The sequence below is a fragment of the Lampetra fluviatilis genome, chromosome 31 (assembly GCF_964198595.1).
Source record: "Lampetra fluviatilis chromosome 31, kcLamFluv1.1, whole genome shotgun sequence".
Lineage (NCBI taxonomy): Eukaryota > Metazoa > Chordata > Hyperoartia > Petromyzontiformes > Petromyzontidae > Lampetra > Lampetra fluviatilis.
Genome location: NC_136305.1, coordinates 7021812 through 7035478, shown reverse-complemented (window position 1 = coordinate 7035478; position 13667 = coordinate 7021812).

Below are 13667 nucleotides of genomic sequence, written 5' to 3'. Positions count from 1 at the left end.
TGCACGGCGCAAATTCCAATCAATCCTTTTCTCACGCAGGCCCCCATCATCGAGGTTCATGCGGCGGTGTCCATCACAAAGGCCCGTCGTGGGAAGCTGTGCATGGCTCCTCGCGCGCCTCCCCTCTCCCAATTATTTATACTAATAGCCTTATCCTTTAACTCCCCTAACAATGGTGCCTGCGCGCTCAAGCGTAATTATCCCAACCCTCCATGACTATGCGCGACAGCTCCTGCGGTCCCGCTATTCGTGCTGTCCCGTCCCTCCCCTGCTTGCCCCGTCGACCCGTGGGGGTGTGTGTGGGGGGAAAATGCACCTCAACCGCGGTGGCCGAATGCCCCATGCCGCGACCACACCATATTATGGCTGGTCGCAGCGCCGCGGCGCAACGTAGCACGGGGGAGGTCGTCCAATTCCCTGATCGCCGGAAACCGTGAGAGTTAACCCCGATAAGGGTTTCTCGGATAAAAACCGGTCGGCCAGGTGACCTCCCCTCGGAGCTCTATGGGGGGGGGGGAATGCGTGCGAGTGTGTTCGTGTGAGGTGAGGTGAGGGGGACGCGGGGTTGGCTCCGTTGCTTGGTGGTGGCGAAGTCGGGGGTTTGGGCGCCTGCCGAACGGCTTCGTGGCGGCGGCATCACATAGCCCCCCGAGGTGCCAGTCCCCGTCCCGGGTTGACTGGAGCACCTCGCTTGGGCCGCGCCCACGAGGAAACGTTGCGGGGTCCGGGGGATCCGTCCGGACCTGGTGGCTGGCCTCGGGGCGGGTGGTTCCGTCCTCTGTAGCTCCTGCGGCGGTCTCCTCCTCCACTCCAGCGGCTCTCCCCGTCCTCCGGCACCTGTGGGCTGGGGCACAAACTCAGCAGCGGAAGGGTTTAGTGGCCGTCGTCCGCGTCTTCTCCGGACTGGATCGGGGCGTCTCGGGGGCCCGGCGGGGCCCATGTAGTGTGCGAGGCCCCCCAACACGAGGGGTGCGGGTACTCCGGGATTTCGGGGCCTTCGAGTGACGGGGTTCTCTCTCGCCGGGGCCGCTTTCCACGGTTTTAAGCGGCGGACGTTGACCACCGTCTCTCGATCCCTCTCCCCGCCATAAATTAGTACCGTCCAGGGGGAGATCTGTCGCACCACGGTCCAGGGTCCCCGCCAGTAGGTCGTCAGTTTCCCCACCTGCCCGGCCCCGACGCGAGGGGTGTGTAGCCACACCTTAGCGCCTGTCAGGAATAAGGGGGGTTCCATGCGGGGTCGGGTGCCCTGTTCCTGCCGCCGATGCGCGGCTTCCCCTTGCGGGTATGCTCGGCCTCGGGCTTCTCGCAAGGTCTCCAACAGGTGTTCCACGGGGCGGCTTCCCTCCTCCGGCTGGGGGGAAGGGACGCCGAATAGCAGATCTGCGGGTAAACGAGACTCACGGCCGAACATCATTAAAAACGGGGTTTGTCCCGTCGACGTGTGTACGGTGGTGGCGTAGGCGAAAAGGGCGTAGGGGAGGTGTTCGTCCCAATCCCGTTGATTTGCGGCCGCCATACGTTTGAGTTTCCCCGCTAGGGTCTGATTCATGCGCTCCACCATACCGTTCGCTTGGGGGTGGTACGCTGTGGTTCGGTCCTTCTGGATTCCGAACTCTCGGCACAGTGCCTGGAACAACTCGGCCTCGAACTCGCTACCCTGGTCGGTGAGGACTCGTTCTGGGATCCCGTGCTTAAGTACGTAGTGTTCCACGAATGCCCGGGCCACCACCAAGGCCGTTTTATCAGGGATGGCCACTGCCACGGGGTAGCGGGTGAAATACTCTACTGCGACTAGGATATATCGGTTGCCTCGATGGGATCGCGGGAATGGCCCCTGTAGGTCAATCCCGACCAGCTGATTCGTGCGGCTGACGCGGAACGGCCTTAGGGGTACCTGGTATCGTGCCGGTTTCGGCCCGCACTGCTGACAGGCGCGGCAGCCCTGTACCCAGGCCGCCACGTCTTGTGCCAATTTGGGCCAGAGATACTGGCGACGCAGGGTCTCTCGAGTGCGTCGTTCCCCATCGTGGCCCCCGAGTGGGTGGTCATGCACCAGCCGAAGCAGCTGGGGTCGCACCTGGGCAGGAACACAGATGCACCCCGGCTGGCCGGCCTCGGTTAACTCCCGTACCACTTTGTTCTGCACACACAACCGGGCATACAAACCGCTCCAGGGTCCTGGTAGGGCGCTCTTTTCCTCCCGCAGTGCCGCCTCCACTGCCGCCAGATCGGGATCTCGCTGCTGGGTCTGTCTCAGCTGCTCGTCGTTCAGGCCCGGGAAGGCGCAGCCGACGTCCTCCTGGATCCGTCCGATCGGGTCCCGAGCCGCGGGTCCCGCGCTTGCCGGGCGGTCGACGGGATCCTCGGTGCCACCTGTGAGGGCCTCTGTGGCGCACACTGCACTCTCTCTCGCTGGGGAGAGGGTCAGTGGCCGCGGCCGCTCGGGGGTCCGTTGCCTGCCGGCAGCGTCCCCCCGTGAAGCACGGGCAGGCCTCCTCCGCCCTTGTCTCGGCGTCCACCGTGGGTCGCCTCGACAAGGCGTCCGCGTTTGCATGCGTCCGGCCAGCCCGATACTCGATTTGCAGGTTGTACTCCTGCAACTGCGCCAACCACCGGGCCATCTGCCCCCGCGGCTCCTTGAATGTAAGAAGGAACTGCAGAGCATAATGGTCAGTGCGTACGCGACATTTCCTGCCGTACAAATACGGCCGGAACTGCTTACATGCGAAAATCACGGCGTACAACTCTTGGCGGGTCACGCAATAGTTAAGCTCGGCCCCACTCAAGGTCCGGCTGGCGTACGCGATGACTCGTTCCGTCCCATCCTGTACCTGTGACAACACCGCGCCCAGCCCGCTGCTGCAGGCGTCGGTGTCCAAAATAAAATCGGTGGTAAAATCGGGGAAAGCGAGGGTGGGGGCGTGGGTGAGGTGGTCTTTGAGAGTGGTGAAGGCCGTCTGGCAGGCCTCCGTCCACTGGTAGGGGTGCTTAGGGGAGGTGAGTTGGGTGAGGGGGCGTGCAATCTCGCTGAATCCCTTTACAAATCGACGATAATAGGTGGCGAGCCCCAAAAATGATCTGATCTCCGTCAGATTCCTTGGCCGTGGCCACTCCACTACGGCGCGTACCTTCTCCGGATCGGTGTGCACGCCTGCCTCGCTGACGCGATGCCCGAGGTACCCCACCTCGCGTTGTGCGATGTAACACTTACGTGGCTTGAGCTTGAGATGAGCCGCTCGCAGTCGCTGGAACACCTCTCGTAGCCTGGACCAATGCTCAGACAAAGATCTACTGAACACTATCACATCGTCCAAGTAAATCAGGCACTGTTCCCATTGCAAGCCCCGCATCACCAACTCCATCAGCCGCTGGAACGTCGCAGGCGCATTGGTGAGTCCGAACGGGAGTACTCGAAACTCGAATAGTCCCATCGGGGTGGTGAATGCGGTTTTCGGCCGATCCTCCTCCGCCATCTCCACCTGCCAGTACCCGGACGCGAGATCGAGGGTGGAAAAATATCGCGCTCCGGCGAGGCTGTCGAAGGTGTCATCGATGCGGGGTATGGGGAAGGCATCGCCAAGCGTGACTGCATTTAGTTTACGGTAATCGACGCAGAACCGGGTTGACCCATCCTTTTTCGTTACTAGTACCACTGGGGCTGACCAGGGGCTCGCCGAGGGCTGAATTATGTTATCACGAAGCATGTCCCCAACTGCCTCTTTGATTTGGGTGCGTTCGGGGGCGCCCACTCGGTACGCAGGGAGTTTGATGGGTCGGGCTGCACCGGTGTCAATTTGGTGCTTAACAAGATCGGTCCGACCCACGTCCGAGTCGTGCTCACTGAATACGTCGGCATACTCCCGCAGTAACTCGCGCAGCCGATCGGCCTCTCCCTTAGGTAAATCCGCCCATGGTACATGTAACGCGTCGAGCAGGGGAACGACCTCGGCTCGGGGAGTCGGGCCGACTCGCCAGGCCAGGTCCTGGTCACCCTCCAGACGCCCGGGGTCCTCAGCCCAGAGTGCGAACACCGAGTCGTTAGAGTGGCGTGCGTGCAGGGGGTGTACGGTGGCTATCGGGGTGCGCCGCCGCAGTATCGCTGGGGTACTGTGGGGGTTAAACATCCGCATAAACAATCGGTCCCCATCTGCGTTTACCAACGTGGCGGATCCCACTATCCCATACCGTTTTGCCAACTCCGGGTGAGGAGTTAGCATTACCTCTCCTGATGGTCGGAGCGCGGGGTCGGTGGGGGATGTTGCCACCGGCACCAGCATCTCGGTGAGCGGGCCGATGGTGACTGCCGTCGCCAGGATAGCGACCACAGGTGCAAAGCGGGGGCGCGTTGGTTCTCGTCCCAGGAACGGTATCCGCTCGCCGTTGCTCTCCATGGTGGCGCATCGCTGGCGGGGTTGCACGTTGAGTCCCAGCCGTTCTAAGAGGTCGGTACCTGCGATACACTCGTGGCACAACGCACTCGACACGTAGAACTCCTGGGTGCACACCTGACTGCCTATGCGGACCTCTAGGGTGGCTCTCCCCAGCAGCCCCATTCCGGCTCCGCTCGCCGTGTGCAGCGCGCGGTCCGGTGCCTGCAGGTGACGCACGTCGACCCCGATCGCGCTGCAGTGCGCTGCGCTCACGAGCGAGGCCACCGCCCCCGTGTCCAGCAGAATTCGGGTACGCACTCCGTTTACCTCCCCTTCCACCAGCGACGTGGCCCCCGTGATCCCCGCCACCAGCTCCCGCAGCCAGTCGCCAGGAGTCACCGTTTCCGTGGGCGTTGTTGCTGGAACCTGTGTGGAGATCACTCGCTCGCCATTATTCTCATTATCGTCTATTTGTATCGGGACCGCGTCGATTGCACCCCTAGTTGGTCCGCTTTCTAGGGGGCGTTGGAGTTTAACCCCCGCATCTGCCTAGCTCGGGTGATTTCAGGACAATCTCTCACTAAATGCCCTCGGCGATCGCACATATAACATGCCCGAGGAGGGGGGGCGGCTCCGTAGTGGGCCCCCTGCCCACTCCCTCCTCCCCCATTACGCCGCTGTCCACCCTCCGCCTCTAGTCGGGCCACCCTTCCAGATAACCCCCCTACCGTGGCGCGTAGGTCCCCCATTTCGGATCGGATGGTCTCAACGGAGGATTGCAGTTTGGTCATATTCTCACCTACGTGGGTTACCCTCTCACCTACATGGGTTATCTTACCGTCCATTTGGTCTACCCGGCCAGCAATATCTCCCATGCCGGTCTGTAACCCGGCTACCCATCCTGGGGTGGTCTCGCTGGGTCTCTGGGGCTCCCTTGCCCGTCCCCTTACTGCGATGGCGATCTCTTCCTCCTCGTCGGAGAGTAGGCTCGCCACGGCGCACTCTCGTCCCCTCCCTCGAGGCTGCGCGCGCTCACCTGAGAGTTTCTCGCATTTTCGCGCGCGCTCGACGAGGGTGTTAAAGGGGAGGCGTGCACCGTCTACATTTGGCTGCCACCACGGGGTGCGTGCCAAATATCGTTGGATTTTACCGGCGGCGAGGCCCTCAATTATTTTGGCCTCGTACTCTGGGTACGCGAGCTGGGTCAACATGCGTACATCCTCGGCGTAATCTCGCAGATCCTCGCCGGGTTGACGACGGCGTGCCTCTAAGGCCGCCTGCGCATCCTCCTCGTCATAGGCGCCGAAGCGCCGTTCGAGTTCGCACATTAATTTTTCCCACACAAAGTCCGCTGCCCGCCCATCTAAATGTAACTCTAACTGCTGCAACGCCTCCTCATCTGACCACCCATTAACTTTTTTAGCCCCTCTGATGCTGCGGGCAAACGATTTCCATGATGGAATTCCTTTGCCCGTAAATGTGCATTTGATTTTAATCTGGGTTGGGGGGCCTCTTTCCCTTGGGGGTGCGGGGGATCGTCCCGTTTCTGACACCAATATGTGAGGGTCGCTAGCCCCCGAGATCCCTCCCTCGATAATGCTAACGGCCGGGCTAGCATCATCAATCGCCCCCCCGCTGCTAGGTTCCTCACCCGTGGCGTGGGAACCATCGCCCGAGGATTCCCCTCCCCCGCGGGTCCGCATAGCCGGCATGGCTAATTACCGAGTAGTATTCTGCCCCTCCCTACTACGATACCTCCCTGTCCTAATCGCGCGCCTGCAACCCACACGGAGCGAACGTACGCACGCCCACACACACACACGCCGCTCCGCGCACTCCAACTCAACTCGCGTTATGATCGCGCACCTGTATCGCACACGGGGTGGTCGCACGCACACACACGCAGCTCCCCACGCGACACACTGCTCAACAAGATCACGCGAGACCACGCTTCGCTATTAATGATTTATTATATGCTACCTGCGAATTGATGTTGAATCAGTGAGTCGACGAGGCTGGCCTATTCCACCCAAACCTGTACCTATTCCCTATTTATCGGCTTACGCTACCCTACTTCACCTCCCCACTCACTGTTTGGTGCCCGCGGTGGTTCGCTGCTCCCGGTGCTAACAGCGCACCTCGACGCGTCGCATGGACGTCCGGGTCGCTGGCTGGAGCTGCTGCGGGTCCGCTGGCCTGGAGAGAACCGTGGGATTTCCCCTTTGCGCTTCCCATTTATCCTGATTCCCGGACCCCTACCCCCTTCCCACGCACCGTGCGCCTTCGCTATGCTAATTAATCCTTTGTCCGCGCGGCGTGAACTCCAAACAATGGCACGTGCCCCCCTCGCCCGGGCCAGGCAGCTCCGCGGTGCCTTTGTTCCGCTAATCAATGAGCGACCTGCACGGCGCAAATTCCAATCAATCCTTTTCTCACGCAGGCCCCCATCATCGAGGTTCATGCGGCGGTGTCCATCACAAAGGCCCGTCGTGGGAAGCTGTGCATGGCTCCTCGCGCGCCTCCCCTCTCCCAATTATTTATACTAATAGCCTTATCCTTTAACTCCCCTAACAATGGTGCCTGCGCGCTCAAGCGTAATTATCCCAACCCTCCATGACTATGCGCGACAGCTCCTGCGGTCCCGCTATTCGTGCTGTCCCGTCCCTCCCCTGCTTGCCCCGTCGACCCGTGGGGGTGTGTGTGGGGGGAAAATGCACCTCAACCGCGGTGGCCGAATGCCCCATGCCGCGACCACACCATATTACGGCTGGTCGCAGCGCCGCGGCGCAACGTAGCACGGGGGAGGTCGTCCAATTCCCTGATCGCCGGAAACCGTGAGAGTTAACCCCGATAAGGGTTTCTCGGATAAAAACCGGTCGGCCAGGTGACCTCCCCTCGGAGCTCTATGGGGGGGGGGGAATGCGTGCGGGTGTGTTCGTGTGAGGTGAGGTGAGGGGGACGCGGGGTTGGCTCCGTTGCTTGGTGGTGGCGAAGTCGGGGGTTTGGGCGCCTGCCGAACGGCTTCGTGGCGGCGGCATCACATATGCGACAACAGTTAACTTGACAATAGGTTTTGTCTGGTGCTCATCGGAGGTGTACTAGACTGTGGTCTACGAAGTTTAACAGAAGGGGTCTGAACACACGCACGTACACACAGACACATCTACACAACTCTGCATGCGTAGTACAAGCACAGCGGTCCACTCAAGCGATACTATCAAAGGGAACGGTTCAAGGAACACCATTAGCGGCACCATGACGCACCTCGGCACGCGGTTCATTCCGACGCGAGCGTCCATTCCATCCGACCCATTGTCCACCTACACTCGTCGCATCGCGTGTCCGACGCGAGCACGTGCGCTGTCTTGTTTGTCAATCCACTGCTGGATGAGAGCCCCTCCCCACTCGAGGGTTGCAACCTTTTTTTTCTCTCCCCAGGCCAAAACCCCCGCCGGGCATGTTTCTCAGTCGGCCTACGTCCAGTGCCGGATTATCGTAGTAACACAAGTAGCTACTATATATGTAGTAGCTACGGGTCCCGCACTTTCAAGGGCGCCGCGCTAAATGCTTTCAAGCTATCAATTCCGGTTCAGTGCTTCTGCACTTGCTCTATTACTATAGTACTATACTGCCTTCAACTTGTATGAATGACTGGGTGTATAAGGTGATTTTTCGTATTATATTTTTCTGGCTGTATAGCAAATGAAAAAATACAATTACTTTACTATGCAAGTAAAACATTTATGTATTTAAATATTTGTGTTTTTTTAGGGCCCCTTGATAACATATACTACAGGCTCCGCACTAGCTTAATCCGGTACTGACTACGTCTATCAAAACCGTGCGGATTACTGCAATGAAGTTCAACGCAATACGACAAACATCTCGTTACAATCCAATCCCTGCGATGCCAGGTGGCGAGTAAGTACATTTATAAATGCGCAACTCTTATCACCTAGGTTATCACGAGTTCGCAATATTCATACGTTGTAAGCTTTATTACGCAGCTCTGTCTTGCATTTTCTACTGAACTGGTTGAATGCCTGCGGCGGCAGTGAATTCCAGGTTGATGGACCGCTGAGTGGGTGGCTGAGTAGGTGATTGAGTGGTTAGGTGAGTTCCAGGTTTGAGGACCGCTGAGTGGGTGGCTGAGAAGGTGAGTGAGTGGTTAGGTGAGTTCCAGGTTTGAGGACCGCTGAGTGGGTGGCTGAGAAGGTGAGTGAGTGGTTAGGTGAGTTCCAGGTTTGAGGACCGCTGAGTGGGTGGTTGAGTAGGTGAGTGAGTGGTTAGGTGAGTTCCAGGTTTGAGGACCGCTGAGTGGGTGGCTGAGAAGGTGAGTGAGTGGTTAGGTGAGTTCCAGGTTTGAGGACCGCTGAGTGGGTGGCTGAGAAGGTGAGTGAGTGGTTAGGTGAGTTCCAGGTTTGAGGACCGCTGAGTGGGTGGTTGAGTAGGTGAGTGAGTGGTTAGGTGAGTTCCAGGTTTGAGGACCGCTGAGTGGGTGGCTGAGTCGGTGAGTGGTTAGGTTAGTTCCAGGTTGATGGACTGCTGAGTAGATGAGTGGGTGGCTGAGTAGGAGAGTGAGTGGTTAGTTGAATTCCAAGTTGATGGACCGCTGAGTGGGTGAGTGGGTGGCTGAGTAGGAGAGTGAGTGGTTAGATGAGTTCCAAGCTGATGGACCGCTGAGATGGTGAGTGGTTAGATGAGTGACAGGTTGATGGACCGCTAAGTTGGTGAGTTGATAGGCGAATAGGTGAGTGGGTAGGTGAGTTCCAAGCTGATGGACCGCTGAGTAGGAGAGTGGGTGGATGAGTAGGTGAGCAAGTGGGTAGGTGAATTCCAGGCAACCGCAGAGTCGGTGAGTGGGTCGGTTAGTTCCAGGACGATGGACCGCTGATCGCGAAGCCGCGAGCTCCGAATCTCGCTGGTCTGAGTGCGCGGGGACAATCCGGTGGTCACCACGAGCTGCCGAGCAGAGACGTCCACGATCGGTAACGAATTGGCCCGGTACTCTCGCATGTCTGTCGGATAGCGTGGAGCACATTGGTGTACAACACGTGTCTGTACTGACAGTGCCCAGCTCACTCTACACTGGTGAACAACACGTGTCTGTACGAACGGTGCCCAGCTCACTCTACACTGGTGAACAACACGTGTCTGTACTGACAGTGCCCAGCTCACTCTACACTGGTGAACAACACGTGTCTGTACTGACAGTGCCCAGCTCACTCTACACTGGTGAACAACACGTGTCTGTACGAACAGTGCCCAGCTCACTCTACACTGGTGAACAACACGTGTCTGTACTGACAGTGCCCAGCTCACTCTACACTGGTGAACAACACGTGTCTGTACGAACAGTGCCCAGCTCACTCTACACTGGTGAACAACACGTGTCTGTACTGACAGTGCCCAGCTCACTCTACACTGGTGAACAACACGTGTCTGTGCGAACAGTGCCCAGCTCACTCTACACTGGTGAACAACACGTGTCTGTACTGACAGTGCCCAGCTCACTCTATACTGGTGAACAACACGTGTCTGTACGAACAGTGCCCAGCTCACTCTACACTGGTGAACAACACGTGTCTGTACTGACAGTGCCCAGCTCACTCTACACTGGTGAACAACACGTGTCTGTACTGACAGTGCCCAGCTCACTCTACACTGGTGAACAACACGTGTCTGTACGAACAGTGCACAGCTCACTCTACACTGGTGAACAACACGTGTCTGTACTGACAGTGCCCAGCTCACTCTACACTGGTGAACAACACGTGTCTGTACGAACAGTGCCCAGCTCACTCTACACTGGTGAACAACACGTGTCTGTACGAACAGTGCCTAGTTCACTCTACACTGGTGAACAACACGTGTCTGTACGAACAGTGCCCAGCTCACTCTACACTGGTGAACAACACGTGTCTGTACTGACAGTGCCTAGTTCACTCTACACTGGTGAACAACACGTGTCTGTACGAACAGTGCCCAGTTCACTCTACACTGGTGAACAACACGTGTCTGTGCGAACAGTGCCCAGCTCACTCTACACTGGTGAACAACACGTGTCTGTACTGACAGTACCCAGCTCACTCTACACTGGTGAACAACACGTGTCTGTACTGACAGTGCCTAGTTCACTCTACACTGGTGAACAACACGTGTCTATACTGACAGTACCCAGCTCACTCTACACTGGTGAACAACACGTGTCTGTACTGACAGTGCCCAGCTCAACTCTACACTGGTGAACAACACGTGTCTATACGAACAGTGCCCAGCTCACTCTACACTGGTGAACAACACGTGTCTATACTGACAGTGCCCAGCTCACTCTACACTGGTGAACAACACGTGTCTGTACGAACAGTGCCCAGCTCACTCTACACTGGTGAACAACACGTGTCTGTACTGACAGTACCCAGCTCACTCTACACTGGTGAACAACACGTGTCTGTACGAACAGTGCCCAGCTCACTCTACACTGGTGAACAACACGTGTCTGTACTGACAGTGCCCAGCTCACTCTACACTGGTGAACAACACGTGTCTATACGAACAGTGCCCAGCTCACTCTACACTGGTGAACAACACGTGTCTGTACGAACAGTGCCCAGCTCACTCTACACTGGTGAACAACACGTGTCTGTACTGACAGTACCCAGCTCACTCTACACTGGTGAACAACACGTGTCTGTACGAACAGTGCCCAGCTCACTCTACACTGGTGAACAACACGTGTCTATACTGACAGTGCCCAGCTCACTCTACACTGGTGAACAACACGTGTCTGTACGAACAGTGCCTAGCTCACTCTACACTGGTGTACAACACGTGTCTGTACGAACAGTGCCCAGCTCACTCTACACTGGTGAACAACACGTGTCTGTACGAACAGTGCACAGCTCACTCTACACTGGTGAACAACACGTGTCTGTACGAACAGTGCCTAGTTCACTCTACAATGGTGAACAACACGTGTCTGTACGAAGTGCCCAGCTCACTCTACACTGGTGAACAACATGTGTCTGTACGAACAGTGCCCAGCTCACTCTACACTGGTGAACAACACGTGTCTGTACGAACATTCCCAGCTCACTCTACACTGGTGAACAACACGTGTCTGTACGAACAGTGCCCAGCTCACTCTACACTGATGAACAACACGTGTCTGTACGAACGTTCCCAGCTCACTCTACACTGGTGAACAACACGTGTCTGTACGAACGTTCCCAGCTCACTCTACACTATTTGACCAAACATCACGGTGGCGGTCAGTGCAGGTTGATGAACAAAAGGTGGGGGGGGGGGGCGAGTGCACAAGCGACTTTGCTGCGCTGCTCATTATTTCCCACAGAGTCTACTGCACCACCTGGAGTACGCTGGTTGTCCTTCCAGCACTACCCAGGCTCAACCCTGCCTTAACTAATGAGTTCCGACGCAATCGGGTGCAATTCCCGATGATTTGGTCATAGGATGCATCACTTAATGACAGCCGTAAAACCACGCTGCCGCCAGGCCACGGATTGGGCGACCGGCATGCACGCCAGGTTTTTGTAGGCAGCAGAGGGGAGGCGAGGCAACATCCATTACTGTACTGCACGTCTATGCTCCCTGCCTTCACGAAAACCGCATTGATCATCGGTGGGTTAAGCACGGTCGGTTAACCCCACGCCACTCTCACGGCACGGAGGCCCTCGTGCGGCATGGGATTGGCAAATGGCCGTGTACGAAAAGCTAATATACCGAGTAATCGCCCTGCTACAGAATTGAATGCTGACTCCTGGATTGCTGATGCCTATTCATTGCAGACTCCTATAGCGCACACTTTGCCTTTTTTACGAACTTTTTGTATGTCTTCACTGCTTGTTTCACCAAAACAAACTGGAGTGACTCATCTTTAGGTTGTAAAGTTACTACTCTAGGGGCCATTAACTTCAGTCTGAGCCCTACAAATCACTCTCCATAAATCTTGCCGTCGATACATATGGAAGACTTTTGTTACATGCAAACAATTGTAAAAACCGTATTTGTCAATTTGCAAATATCTCCTTTTACAATGTCGGTGTCTGTCTAAATGAGTGGAGGCGTTCATCCTCGATGAGCACGGTTGGCTTCTTTGTACGGTACGAAGGAAGTTCAACACACATACAGATACATCTCCTCTGTTCACTCTGAACCGGTGGGAGATATTCCACATTCCTATAGTAATGGAGGGGAGGGGGGAAATGCCAGTCATGTTCTGACTGGTACCAAAATTGCCGATGGATGTTTAAAGGCCAGCAAAAACTGGTTGGTGAAACTTAAAAATGCCAGTATGAGAGCGCATGGGGTTAACAACTTTTAAAAAATAACTACAAAGCCCTTTGCGTCCATCTGCATCACAATGTTTAAGTCAATCGGTGCGTTAACATTCTTGCGTGTGATGGAAATGTTTTCAGGAGCTAAATGCCAATGTCTGCTGCTGGCCACGAGAGAGAAAATCGTAGGAGAGAGTTCGTGTGGTTTTGCAATTCCTCCTTCTTTAAAGGAGCGCAGACCACAGCGGCTTCCTGTGTGGTCCATAGTTTGGGTTGCATGGCCACAGTTGCACTACTGTGGCTTGTCTTTAGTTTTCCATTCATGCAGGAGATGTGCGCATCGGTCACCTGTTGTTGTGAAGCAGATGATGTTCATGCCACCAGTGTCTTCGACGAGGAATTTTAACGCTAGGAGGTGCGCGATGTTTGGGTATCGAATGCGATGTTTGTTCTGGACGTCCGCGTTGTTCCACTCTTTTCCAGCATTCTTCCCGATCCGAGTGAGATTCCAGGATGGTGACAGCGCGATCCCATAAAGGGGATCGGGACTTGGGTGGGAGATGGGAGCTTTCTTGCGACTCACCTGTTACCTGTCACGTGTTCTCGTGCTATCTGGTGTTATGAGTGTTTTAGCGTTGCCTACGTATGGTCAAAATGGGTTTTCTTAATTTCAAACCAGATACAATCAGTGGAACATTTTTAAAGCTTTCTCCATGTACGCATTCGCTGTCTGTGCGTTAATTCGTAAACGTGAATGGGCATTTAGTGTAAAGTTGTGTTGCCGTTTCTAGGGATTTTCTCGATTGAAAAACTGGCCACATTGATCAGAACACGTCATAGGCGACGGTGATGTCAATAGCCTTTGTTCACAGCGGCACACAGAGGCTCGAGTTCGAGTGGCCTGTGTCACCTCCCCTGACCTCTCTATGTGCTGTGAAGAATGCCCTTTCTTGAAGAATGACCATTCTTCACAGCACATTGAAGGGTCAGAGTGGTA